This window comes from Apodemus sylvaticus, chromosome 5 (genome assembly GCF_947179515.1).
Source record: "Apodemus sylvaticus chromosome 5, mApoSyl1.1, whole genome shotgun sequence".
In the NCBI taxonomy this organism is placed as follows: domain Eukaryota; kingdom Metazoa; phylum Chordata; class Mammalia; order Rodentia; family Muridae; genus Apodemus; species Apodemus sylvaticus.
Genome location: NC_067476.1, coordinates 132190027 through 132204311, shown reverse-complemented (window position 1 = coordinate 132204311; position 14285 = coordinate 132190027). Strand labels below are relative to the sequence as shown.

The following is a 14285-nucleotide window of genomic DNA, read 5'->3' as shown; positions in this document are numbered from 1 at the left end:
TACATTTTATATTGCCATTATGTTAATTTTTTAATATTAGAACTTAATGGCAGCAATGCTGTCTGTGGCTCATTTTGGAGATAAAGTCCTAATGCTTCTCAATACATTCTGAGTTTACAAAAATATAGATGTACTGTGACACACACATTTTTATATCTCTTTCTCAAATTATTTTCTACAATTGATAGATAGGTAGTGAAGCTTATAACAGAGAAGTAGTCCAACTCTATCTACATGTTCAGGGCTTCATGGAGAAAATTTATTTTACTGTTTCTAACTTTGTTGTTATTTAATCACAATTAGGAATTACTTGATGTAGTAAGATTCTTTGTCTTATTCATCCTTACCCTGGACAGATTTTCAGGCTGTAGATTACCAAGCCAATGTTCTTGACTCTTGATGAGGATATATTTGTGGGCATATCTCATGAAAATCTCCACTGGGTAGCCACAGGTTTCTGATTTTAAGGCATGACTGTACAGAAAAAAATTCTACATTATTTTCATTCATCACCCTGTAACCTTCTATCAGGAGTTTGCCCTGTCTACAAACCTAGTAGCATTGATTAGTGAAGCACAGCAATGGACAAACTTTGTATCCAAAGGTAATAACATTTTACAAGGTTCCTTTGTAATTTCAAATTGTTACTTTAGAATCCAAACACTGTACTCAATAACAAGGGAAGAGAAGTTAATGTAGAGAACAATCAGAACCCATAAGAAAGCCATATCTAACCTGTCTGCCAATACCCAACATATCCTTCAAACTAAGCTATGAAAGCTGTTGCAGTGTATATTGTTAATATGTCCTATATCCTATAGAGTCTTAATTCTGAAATACAAGACCAAGACATACAACTTTCTTTAGCTCCCTTTTCTACAAATGCATGTGCAAAGCAGGTAATCAAGGTTGGTATACTGGTTAATACTTATAGTACATTTAGTGTATTATCATCCACCATATTATTTATTGTCAAGTTCATATTGCTATCTTCTTTAACAGAATGGTGAATTCTGAACTTTATTCATTGGTTGGTAATTCTGCATTCTATTGTGATGTCCATTGCACAGAGGGGTTCCTCTATATTATATAATAAATACTCACAGTGTATCATGAATTTACTCTTGAGAGGTATCCCTCAACAGAAGAGTGGATGCAAAAAATGTGATATATATACACAATGGAGTACTATTCAGCCATTAGAAACAATGAATTCATGAAATTCTTAGGCAAATGAATGGAGCTAGAGAACATCATACTAAGTGAGGTAACACAGACTCAAAAGATGAATCATGGTATGCACTCACTAATAAGTGGATATTAACCTAGAAAACTGGAATACCAAAAACATAATCCACACATCAAATGAGGTACAAGAAGAACGGAGGAGTGGCCCCTTGATCTGGAAAGACTCAGTGAAGTAGTATAGGGCAAAACCAGAACAGGGAAGTGGGAAGGGTTAAGTGGGAAAACAGGGGGAGGGAAGGGGGCTGATGAGACTTTTGAGGAGTGGGGGTCTAGAAAAGGGGAAATCATTTGAAATGTAAATAAAAAATATATCAAATAAAAAAATAAAAAAGAGACCCACCTCAGTGACAAAGACAGTCACTACTTCAGAGTCAAAGTTTGGAAAACAATTTTCCAAACAAATGGTCCCGAGAAACAAGCTAGAGTGGCCATTCTTATATTGGATAAAGTTGACTTTCAATCAAAAGTTGTCAAAAAAGATAAGGAGGGACACTTCATATGGGTCAATGGAAAAGTCTACCAAGATGAATTCTCAATTCTGAATATCTATGCTCCAAAAGCAAGGGCACCCACATTCACAAAAGTAACTTTACTAAAGCTCAAAGCACACACTGTACCCCACACAATAATAGTGGGAGACTTCAACACCCGACTCTCAACAATGGGCAAATAATGGAAACAGAAACTAAACAGAGACACAGTGAAAATAAGTGAAGTTATGGACCAAATGGATCTAACTGGTATTTATAGAACATTCCACCCTAGAGCAAAAGGATATACATTCTTCTGAGAACCTCATTGTACCTTCTCCAAAATTGACCATATAATTAGTCACAAAACAGGCTTCAACAGATACAGAAATATTGAAATTATTCCATGCACCTTATCAGATCACCACCACCTAAGGTTGGTCTTAAGCTCAAAAGAGATAAAAATTGAAAACACACACACATGTGGACTTTGAGCAATGCTCTTCTCAATGACAGTTTGGTCAATGAAGAAATAAAGAAAGAAATTAAAGACTTTTTAGAATTTAATGAAAATGAAGACACATCGTACCAAAATTTATGGGACACAATGAAAGCAATGCTAAGAGAAAACTCACAGCTCTGAGTGCCTCCAAAAATAAAATGGAGAGAACTGACACTAACAGCTTGAAAGTGCACTTGAAGCTCTAGAACAAAAAGAAGCAAATACAGCAAAGAGAAGTAGAAAGCAGGAAATCATCAAACTCAGGGCAAAAATCAACCAAATAGATAGAAACAAAAAGAACCATGCAAAGAATAAACGAAATCAGAATCTGGATCTTTGAGAAAATCAACAAGATAGATAAACACTTAGCCAGACTAACCAGAGGGCACAGAGGCACTACCAAATTACTAAAATCAGAAATGAAAACAGAGACATAACAACAGAAGTTGTAGAAATTCAAGAAGTCATCAGATCCTACTACAAGAGCTTATGCTCAACAAAGTTTGAAAATCTAGATAAAACCAGTCAGCTTTCTAGATACATACCAGGTGCCAACATTAAAACATGATCAGATAAATCATCTAAATAGTCCCATAAGTCCTGATGAATTAGAAGCAGTCATTAATAGTCTCCCATCAAAAAAATCCCAGGACCAGATGGGTTTAACGGGGGATTCTAATCAGATCTTCAAAAAGAGTTAATACCAATACTCTTCAAATATTTCCACAAATTAGAAACTCAAGGAACACTACCCAATTCATTCCATGAAGCCACAATAACACTTATACCTAAACCAAACAAAGACCAAACAAGGAAGGAGAACTTCAGACAAATCTCCCTCAAGAACATTGATGCAAAAATACTCAACAAAATTCTGGCCAACCGAATCCAAGAATGCATCAAAATTATAATTCACCACGATCAGGTAGGCTTCATCTCAGGAATGCAGGGATGGTTCAATATACAGAAATTCATCAATGTAATCTACTACATAAACAAACTCAAGGACAAAAACCACATGCTCATTTCACTAGATGCTGAAAGGCTTTTGACAAAATCCAGCATCCCTTCATGATAAAATGTCTTAGAGAGATCAGGAATCCAAGGCCCATGCCTAAACGTAGTGAAAGCAATATACTACAAACCGGTAGCCAACATCAAATTAAATGGAGAGAAACTTGAAGAAATCCCACTAAATTCGGAGACCAGGAAAGGATGCCTACGCTCTCCCTATCTATTCAATATAGTCCTTGAAGTCCTAGCCAAAGCAATGAGACAACAAAAGAAGGTCAAAAGTATACAAATTGGAAAGGAAGAAGTCAAAATATCACTATTTGCAAGTGATATGATCATATACTTAAGTGACCCCAAAACTTCCACCAAAGAACTCCTAACGCTGATAAACAACTTCAGCAAAGTGGATGGATATAAAATTAACTCAAGCAAATCAGTAGCCTTCCTCTACTCAAAGGATAAACAAGCTGAGAAAGAAATTAGAGAAATGACACCTTTCAAAATAGTCCCAAATAATATTTCATACCTTGGTGTGACCCTAACAAAGCAAGTGAAAAATATGTATGGCAAGAACTTCAAGCCTCTGAAGAAAGAAATCAAAGAAGATCTCAGAAGTTGAAAAGATCTCCCATGCTCATGGATTGGCAGAATCAATATAATAAAAATAGACATCTTGCCTAAAGCAATCTACAGAGTGAATGCAATCCCCATCAAAATCCCAAATCAATTCTTTGTAGATCTAGAAAGAGCAATTCTCAAATTCATCTGGAATAACAAAAAAAAACCAGGAGAGCAAAAACTATTCTCCAAAACAAAAGATCTCCTGGGGGAATCACCATCCTGACCTCAAGCTCTACTACAGAGCAATAGTGATAAAAACTGTTTGATATTGGTATGGAGACAGGCAGGAAGATCAATGGAATAGAATTGAAGACCCAGAAAAGAACATGTACGATCATTTGATATTTGACAAATGAGCTAAAAACATGCAGTGAAAAAAGACACCATTTTTATCAAGTAGTGCTGTATCAACTGGAGGTCAGCATGCAGAAAAATGCAAATCAACCCATTCTTGTACAAACGTCAAGTCCAAGTGGATCAAAGACCTACACATAAACCCAGACACACTAAAGCTTATAGAGGAGAAAGTATGGAAGAATCTTGAACACATGGTAACAGGGGAAAAGTTCCTGAACAGAACACCAATGGTTTATGCTCTAAGAACAAAAATCAACAAATGGGCCCTCATAAAACTGCAAAGCTTCTCTAGAGCAAAGGACATGGTCAATAGAACAAAATGACAACCAACAAATTGAGAAAAGATCTTTACCAATCCTACATCTGATAGAGGGCTAATATCCAATGTGTACAAAGAACTCAAAAAGTTAGTCTCCAGAGAGTCAAATAACCCTATGAAAAATGGAGTACAGAGCTAAATAGGGAATTCTCAAAGGAGGAAACTCAAATGGCTCTAAAGCACCTAAAGAAATGTTCAGCATCCTTAGTTATCAGGGAGATGCAAATCAAAACATCACTGAGATTTCACTGCACACCGGTCATAATGTCTAAGATGAAAAACTCAGGGGACAGCAGGTGCTTGAGAGGATGTGTGGAAAGAGGAACACTTCTCAATTTTTGATGGGATTGCAAGCTGGCAAAGTCACTCTGAAAATCAGTTTGGCGATTCCTCAGAAAATTAGACATAGTACTACCTGAGGACCTAGCTATACCACTCCTGGGCATATACCCAGAAGATGCTCCTACATGTAATAAGGAAACATGTTCCACTATGTTCATAGCTGCCTTATATATAATAGCCAGAGGCTGAAAGAACCCAGATGTCCTTCAAGAGAGGAATGGATACAGAAACTGTGGTATATATACATAATAGAGTACTATTCAGCTATTAAAAACAATGAATTCATGAACTCCTTAGGTAAATGGATCGAAGTAGAAAGTGTCATCCTGAGTGAGGTAATCTGATCACACTGATAAGTGGATGTTAACCCAAAAGCTTAAAATAAACAAGTTACAATTCATAGAGCACACAAGCTCAAGTAGAAGGATGACTTAAGTGAGGATGCTTTGGTTCCTCTGAGAAAGGGAACAAAATGCTCACAGGAGCAATAAAGGAGACAAAGTGTGGAGCAGAGACTGGAGTAAAGACCACACAGAGACTGCCCTACCTGGGGATTAATACTATAAACAGTAACTAAACCCAAACAGTATTATGGATGACAAGAAGTGCATACCCAAAGGAGCATGCCATGATTGTCTCTGGAGGGACCCTGCCAGAGCCTTACACATATAGAAGCAGATGCTAGCAGCTAACCATTGGTCTGGGTGTGGGATCACCAATGGAGGAGTTGGAGGGTGGTCCAGAGGACCTGAAGGGGTTTACATCCCCATGGGATAAACAATGATGTTGGCTACCCAGATGCCCCAAGACTTCCAGGGACTAAACCAGCAATCAAGGACTCCCAGGGACTAAACCAGCAATCAAGGGGTACACATGGTTTCAGTGGCAGAGGAATGCTTTGTCGGGCATCAGTGGGAGGAGTGGTCCTTGGTCAGGTGAAGGCTCAATAGATGCCCCAAAAAAGGGAAATTGAGGGGAGGAGGGGGGAGTGGGTCAGGTGGAGGGGCATATACTTGGAAGTAGGGAGTGGGTGGAGGGGTTGCAGGGTTTGGGGGAAGGAAGAAACTGGAAAAGTTTTACCATTTGAAATGTAAATTAGGATTATATTCAATTAAAAAGGGGGAAAAGAAATGCATAGCTAATAATCTTCTAGAACATTTGAGATCTTTGAATTGTGTATAGTTATGTGCAGTTATGTGCATACAGGTGTGTGTCTATGCAGGTGTCCCTCAGAGACCAGAGGTTTCAGATTCCCTGGAACTTGATATGTGTCCTGCTCAAAATCTATCATAGGAATCAAACATGATTGCTTCGTAAGAACAGTATATGGTTCTTATCAACTGAACCATTTCCCCAGTCCACTCAAAAATTAATGTTCTTTGTAGCTGCACTATTTGTAGTATAAGAAACAGATTTAGAATGTAGTGTGGTTCCATTTTACACCTCTTCCTTGGGGTGTCCAGGTGCTGCTAGAGAGGTCATCTCAGGGCCTTTGGAAAATTCCACCAGGCCCCAGAACCTGAAGACCCCTCTCCTCTGGAAAGGAGAGGCTGATTATATTCCTCAGGAAAAAAAAAACACAGAGGGAACTGATCCCTTTGGGTGTAGGACTCCCCAGTGCACTGGAACAATAAACTCGACTTGCTTTTGAAGAAAAAAAAATTATCCTTCTTGGGTTGCAGTTTTTCTTCTAATATATTTTTTTCGAGATGGAGTTTCTCTGTATAGCCCTGGCTGTCCTGGAACTCACTCTGTAGACCAGGCTGGCCTCGAACTCAGAAATCCAACTGCCTCTGCCTCCCAGAGTGCTGGGATTACAGGTGTATGCCACCACCACCTGGCTTAATTTTTTGGTGGGGGGGGGTTCAGGCTTAGTTTTTGGATAGATATTTGAATTTGGATTTGCGATTAAATATTTTATTTTCTCCTTCTATGGTTATTGAGAGTTTGAATGGTTATAGCTGGCAACTGTGGGCTTTTTTTTTTTTTTAGAGGATGCAAGATATCTGACAGGGATCTTTTAGTTTTCAGAGTCTTTTTTGAGACAATAGCTCTAATTCTGATAGCCCTTCTTTTTTATTTTACTTGACCATTATTTGCTGCTTTTAATATTCTTTCTTTGTTCTGCAGATTTTGCATTTTGATTATTATGAGGCAGGAGGATTTTCTTTTCTGTTCCATTCTAATTGGTGTTCAATAAGCTTTCTGTGTGTTTATAGGCATCTTTTTCTCTAGTTTGAGAAAGTTTTCTTGTATGGTTGTGTTAAAAATATTTTCTGTGACTTGGAGGTGGAACTCTTCACCTTAAATTCCTATAATTCTTTCATTAGATCTTTTGTGGCATTCCGAATTTCCATGACGTTTTATGTAAGAAACGTTTAGACTTAACATATCTTTTACTGATGTATAGATCTTTTCTGTTGTATCTTCTATGCCTATCTCTCTTTCATCTCTTGTATTAGATTCCTGATGCTTGTATCTCCTGTTCCTGTTCATTTCCCTAGGATTTCCATCTTCAGGATTCCATCACTCTTTGTTTTCTTTATTGCTTCTATTTTCACATTCTCATCTTGCACAGTTTTATTTACTTGCTCCATTTTTTTTAAAATTTCATTTGCCTATGTCTTTTAAAGGATTTCTGTGTTTCTTCATTAAAGAACCTTACAAGCTTGATTGTATTTTCCTATAATTCTTTAAGGGATTCATGCATTTTCTCTTAAGTGGCATTTATCTTCTTTGTTAGATTGTATTTTCTAAGTTATTTTCTTAAGCTTTTGTTGTATAAGGTTATTCAGAGCTTGCTGTAGTAGGATAGCTCTGCTCTGAAGTTGTTATCTTGCCATAGCTTTTATTGATTGTGTTTTTCCCAGGCCTTTAGCCATCTAGATTGCTTTTGTCTCTCAATGTTCCTCTTGTAATAAGTATTGAGAGGGGGGATAGCCTCAATGGTCCATGTATGGCAGGCTTCAGATGGGTATCCTTGCCCTATGTAGTTCCAATTTAACATGTTTCTCTGGTTCAGTTTCTGTAGGTCTGATGAAGATGTGCAAAGCAATGACAGCAGAATGTAAGTACTACTTGAAAAACAGAATGCTCAGGGTATCTTAGGGTGCGCCAGATGACTCATAGCGAAAGGGAGATGCATGAGGGAAGGAAAGCTATCATGAATGGTTCAGACTCCCAGGACTGATAAAAGTGGCATGATGATAGGAACATGATGGTCTACTGGTGATAGCAGACTGCTCAAGGCAGCTTGGGCTATGCCACAGGACTCAGAGTGCAGGGAACATGAATGGCAGAAGGGATAATAATCTGTTAGATTCAGAATCACACATTTGATGAATATGGGGTAAGATGTGGCTGGAGAATAGAGGTCCCAGTGGGAGAGCAGGCTGCTCAGGGAAAGTTGGCTTGGCTTAGAGGTCTCAGTGAGTAGAGATTCTAAGAGTGTAAAAGGCAGCTTTCCTGTATGCTTCAGGATCCACAGGTCTGATGAAGTTTGGTGGAGAGAGAACTGAGTTGCAGCAAGGATAGCAGATTGCTCAGGGCAGATTCTATATCAATGTAATAATTACAGGAATGACATGTAAATAGTAGGAACAAATAATGAAGTGTCATTTATTGCCTGCAAAGGCTCATCCTTCATAGCCCACATAAAGAGGAACACTCCTCCACTGCTGGTGGGGTTGCAAATTGGTACAACCACTCTGGAAATCAGTCTGGCGGTTCCTCCGAAAAATGGGCACCTCACTTCCAAAAGATCCTGCTATACCACTCCTGGGCATATACCCAGAGGATTCCCCACCATTTAATAAGGATACATGCTCTACTATGTTCATAGCAGCCCTATTTATAATTGCCAGAGGCTGGAAAGAACCCAGGTATCCCTCAACAGAAGAGTGGATGCAAAAAATGTGGTATATCTACACAATGGAGTACTATTCAGCCATTAGAAACAATGAATTCATGAAATTCTTAGGCAAATGGATGGAGCTAGAGAACATCATACTATGTAAGGTAACCCAGACTCAAAAGGTGAATCATGGTATGCACTCACTAATAAGTGGATACTAACCTAGAAAACTGGAATACCCAAAACATAATCCACACATCAAATGAGATACAAGAAGAAAGGAGGAGTGGACCCTTGTTCTGGAAAGACTCAGTGAAGCTGTATTCAGCAAAACCAGAACAGGGAAGTGGGAAGGGGTGGGTGGGAGGACAGGGGAAGAGAAGGGGGCTTATGGGACTTTCGGGGAGTGGGGGGCTAGAAAAGGGGAAATCATTTGAAATGTAAATAAAAAATATATCGAAAAAAAAACTAACTCAGGAAGATCAGTTACTATCCTTCAACCTCTACTAGATGGTACCTGACAATTTTCTTTCCCATGTACTATAGATTATATTCAAGAGGTTATCTTCAGTAACATCTGAATTTCTTTTTCTTTTAATATTTTTATTTTCTACATTCTTTGTTTACATTCCAAATGATTTCCCCTTTCCCAGATCCCCCCTCCCCATATGTCCCATAAACCTTCTTCTCTCCATCCATTCTCCAATCACCTCCCTCCTTTTTCTCTGTCCTTAACATCTGAATTTCTTTTTGAACAAAATAAGTACTTTACCATTTACATATCTTTTGTATACATTCTCTCATTTGACCTCACAACAACCGTGTGAGGTAGGCAGCAAATGTTTTCATGGAACAGCTGGTAATGAATCTCTAAACCATTACCTGACCTGGCCAGGTTTCTACAGTTAGCAAAAAACTGTATGTCAGTCTTTGGCCTAAAAATTCAACCTTCCCTCTACCTACTTCAGAGGAATAATAAAGATAAAATGAATGCAAGTCTCAAAATATATGTTTGAGAGGGAAAGAAATCACTGTATAATTACATTCTGTAATTACCAGTGACATAATGGTTCATCTTTTCCATCCAAGTTTGTGTATGAACCCAGAATTTTATCTCTCTTCTGTGCTCAACTAAGGAAGGAAGGAAGGAAGGAAGGAAGGAAGGAAGGAAGGAAGGAAGGAAGGAAGGAAGGAAGGAAGGAAGGAAGGAAGGCTAAGAGTATAGTCCTGTTGGAAGCCATGTAAATTACAGTCAAGGTAGCTGCAACAAACTGAAAATGACACCTACTAATGTGCAAACAGAATGCACTAGAGCACACACAGCAAGGTAGCATTATCCGATGAGCATGGATGCATAGAGAGAAGATATGTGTCAGAGTTTATACTGACACACACAGTTATCTAAGGCAAAGTGGTGGCAAAGAAGAGTTATTTATTCTATATTTCCATAAAAGAGCAGATGCATGGGAACCCATGCAAAGGCATTATACATGAGAGATATGTTCAGCTATCTACAGGAAATACATGCTGTCAAAAATGGGTGTACCTACTATGCTCAAGTCTTGAACCAAGGAATAACTCCATGCTAAATCTCATAGCTAAAATACAACCAGTACCATCATTCCTAATCAGATAATAAATAAAATGTCTTTTCAGGTGAAAAGTTATGTGGCTCTTTACCTTTTCTTCAAGATCTACTTTGGATTATCCTGCTTTAAGACCCAAAGAAAGTTATATAGAGTTTTTAATTGTGATTCTATGTATATGTATTTATAATGTTAAAATGTGATGAGTGAATTTAACATATTAAAATTCATAGCATCTTTTCAGGAAAGATCATATACTATACAAGATATTCAAGTGATACAAAACCAGTTTTCATTGTCTTTTTTTTTTATTTCTCCCATACCCTTGATCCTTGCACTGCTCATAAACCATGCCACCATATGTAGGCTATCCCCGCTGCTCAACAGAAGATGGTGGCTTTACCAGGCAGGATTATGTAGAGGCCATCTTCTCCCAACCACCTTCCTTCCCAGCTCCCACTTAATTACCCAGCATGCCTTATAAATAAAGGAGAGGGAGGGATTGCCTTCATCTTGGGAGCATAAATGTTTTCTAAATGATACTGTTACTGCAGATTCTGAGAGCCTCATAAATACTCCTGGCCTTGGATTTATTATGAAACCATAACCCTGGGTAGGCAGCTGGTGAGGGGCCTGGCTCTGGCCCCTTCCTAGCTACCTTCTCTACAGTGCCACGTGCAGGATTGAGCCAAGGGTGGAAGGTTGCAGGCTTGGGAGCAGTGACATAATGCAACATCCTACAACTAATGCTTCTGGCCAGCTTGGAGAACTATGAACTTTTTCTACAGTCGATCTGATCTCAAATGTAGCCAAACTGTCCTGTCAATTCCTATCATATCTGAGAAATTCCTGGGAGAGAAGCAGGTCTCTCTGCAGGAGTGAGGAAGCCACATACACATGGCTTTTCCCTTCTACTGTTTTCCTGGAACAGAACAGCCTCCCTAAGTGCTGGTCCACACTAGAACAGCCACAGGTATCAGCAGCTGCCTCTAGGTTTCCTGTAAGCCACTGGCTGCCCATCTGCTTGGATATTCCTGTTTGCAGCTCTTATATTTTATTTTTTTAATATTTTTATTTTCTATATTCTTTGTTTACATTCCAAATGATTTCCCCTTTCCCAGATCCCCCTCCCCATATGTCCCATAAACCGTCTTCTCTCCATCCATTCTCCAATCACCTCCCTCCTTTTTTTCCTCTAAGAATCCTATTCAGTATGCTTCTCCTCTTGAGGTGGTTCATACTGAAAAACTTTGCTTTCAGATTTTTATTTTCTTCTACAGTAGCTTCATATTTCTCTTTCTTTTCTGCCAATTCTAGGCAATGCAGCTCTATTTCTTTGGTTTTCCAGGAAAGCAGCTCCTAAGTGATGCTTTAAAAAATCCAGAGCACTGGTGAACTTCTCTGGTTCTTTATATAAGGCTACCAACAATTTTGTCAGTGTGTCCAGACCCCCACCCCGACTTCTCTATGTACCTCCAGAACTGTTTGCACTTCTACTCAGCGGCTTTGTAATGGACCATAGTGACAGCCACAGTGGTGTAGCTGGCAGCAGAGAAACGGGCTGGTCCTGAATTTCTTTATCTTCACCAGCTTTCATTTCCCATGAGTACCAATTTATTTGCATACTTGCATTGAATCCTTTCTCTAGATATAATATGGGCTCTTTTATCAGGTTTAGCCCTTGCCATAGCAAATGACAAATTAGTGATGACATTTCAGTTTTGCTTTGGTTGAATTTAACTCTAAGAAGAAAATATAGAACATAGCTTTGTTTCCTATAGTTTTGGTAGTGATTTTTTCCTTACAAAAGCAAGCTACCTCAGAACTGCCATCTCAGATTACATTGCATATCTTTTTACTTGAATATTACCTTATTGAAATTTACTTTTTTTTTTTTTTTACTTTATATCCTTCTCACTGCCCGATTCCTGGTCAACCCTTCCCTCACATCCTTCCTCTATATATTGCATGTTTTATACACAGCAAAATCCCTGTGACCTAGGAGATGTCTTAAGCCTTTATCCCATACAGATTATATTTATTATTGTATTTCTACAACTGTGATCTTGTCCCACTGACAAGTAAGGATGGAGTCTATTGATCTTAGAGAGATGAACTAGCAATTAAGATATGGAAAAAATGTTCTATGTCCAGAAGGAATTCCCCAGAAAGTAGGAACTTAAACATTTGTGTAGAGTGTCTAAGACATGATACTACAGAAAAATGTGAATACAACCTCTGTGAAATCTTCTGGGGCCCAGGCTCTTGATTTGCATCTATCACATGGTATGAATTATTATACAGTTACTTGGGTTACTTTAGGTTTCACAAATTGTCTTTATTGGTGTAGTATGTGTTTGTCAACATGATTGGTACTTCTGAGTTAGTCTGGCCTACTATCGTCTAGTTTTCTCCAGTGACTCTTACATATATTAAATATATTTAGCTAGAGACTATGAATTTTCCAATGGCATTACTACAGTAGCTTACCCATCTAGAAAGTTACATTCTGTAATTACATGCACATTCTCTGTACAACTGCAATGGTACTTTGTCGCAGGATCATTGTATTTGTCTTATAATCTTCATTAACATTTATAATTTTATAAAACAGAAGTAAGTTTTCTTTTCTTTTTTATTGCTTATTTTATTTATTTACATTTCAAATGTTATCTCCTTTCCCAGTTTCTCCCCCAGAAAACTCCTATCACATCCTCCCTCTCCTGCTTCAATGAGTGTGCTTACCTACCCACTCACCCACTACCACATCCCCATTCAGGCATTCCCCTACAATAGGGCATGGAGCCTTCCCAGGATCCCGACAAGGCCATCCTCTGCTAGGTATGCAGCTGGAGCAACGGGACCCTCCATGTGTACTCCTTGGTTGATGGTTCAATTCCTGGTAGCTCAGAGGGTCTGGGTGGTAGATATTGTTGCAAACCCTTTCAGGTCCTTCAGTCCTTTCCCTAACATGGAGCCCTCATGCTCAGTCCAATGGTTAGCTGGGAGCATCCACCTCTGTGTTTGCCAGAGTCTGAAAGACCTTCTAAGGAGACAGCTACATCAACATCCTGACAGCAAGCACTTTTGGTCATATTCAATAATGTCTTGGTTTGGTTTCTGTATATTGGATAGATCCCCAGGTGGGGCAGTCTCTGGACAGCCTTTCCTTCAGTCTCTGCTCCACACTTCGCCTATGTGTTTCCTCCTGTGAATATTTTGTTCCCCCTTCTTCAATGGCCTGAAGCATCCACACTTTGGACATAATTCTTCTTGAGCCTCACATGGTCTATGAACTGTATCTTGGGTATACCAGGCTTTTAGGATAATATCCACTTATCAATGAGTGTATAGCATGTGTATTCTTTTGTGACTGGGCTACCTCACTCTGGATGATACTTTCTAATTCCATCCATTTGTCTATGAATTTCATGAATTCATTGTTTTTAATAGCTGAATAATACTCCATTGTGTAAATGTACCACATTTTTTATCCATTCCTTTGTTGTAGGACATCTGGATTCTTTCCAGCTTCTGGCTATAATAAATTATGGCAGATAATGAACATATTGGAACATAAGTCCTTGTTATATGTTGGAGTAACTTTTGGGTATATGCTCAGGAGTGGTATAGCTGAGTCCTAGCATAGTACTATATTCAATTTTCTGAGAATCTGCCAGACTCATTTCCAGAGTGTTTGTACCAGCTTGAAATCCCACCAACAATGGACAAGTGTTTCTCTTTCTCCACATCCTTTTCCGTATCTGATGTTACCTCAGTTTTTGATCTTAGCCATTCTAACTGTTATGCAGATAATTCTCAGGGTTATTTTAGTTTGCGTTTCTCTAATGACTAAGGATATTGAAGATGTTTTTAGGTGCTTCTTGGCCATTCAACATTCCTCAGTTGAGAATTTTTTGTTTACCTCTGTACCACATTTTAATAGGGTTATTTGGTTCCTTTGAGTCTAATT

At 38.6% G+C, this 14285-nt stretch overlaps 1 protein-coding gene and 1 pseudogene across 1 annotated transcript in view; both read right to left on the bottom strand.

The window, feature by feature from the left end:
- Positions 1-14285, bottom strand: part of LOC127684936 (cystatin-related protein 2-like) — a 268764-nt gene that overhangs the window by 230791 nt on the left and 23688 nt on the right. The window lies entirely within an intron of this gene.
- On the bottom strand, positions 11517-11832 carry LOC127686027 (c-Myc-binding protein-like; annotated as a pseudogene).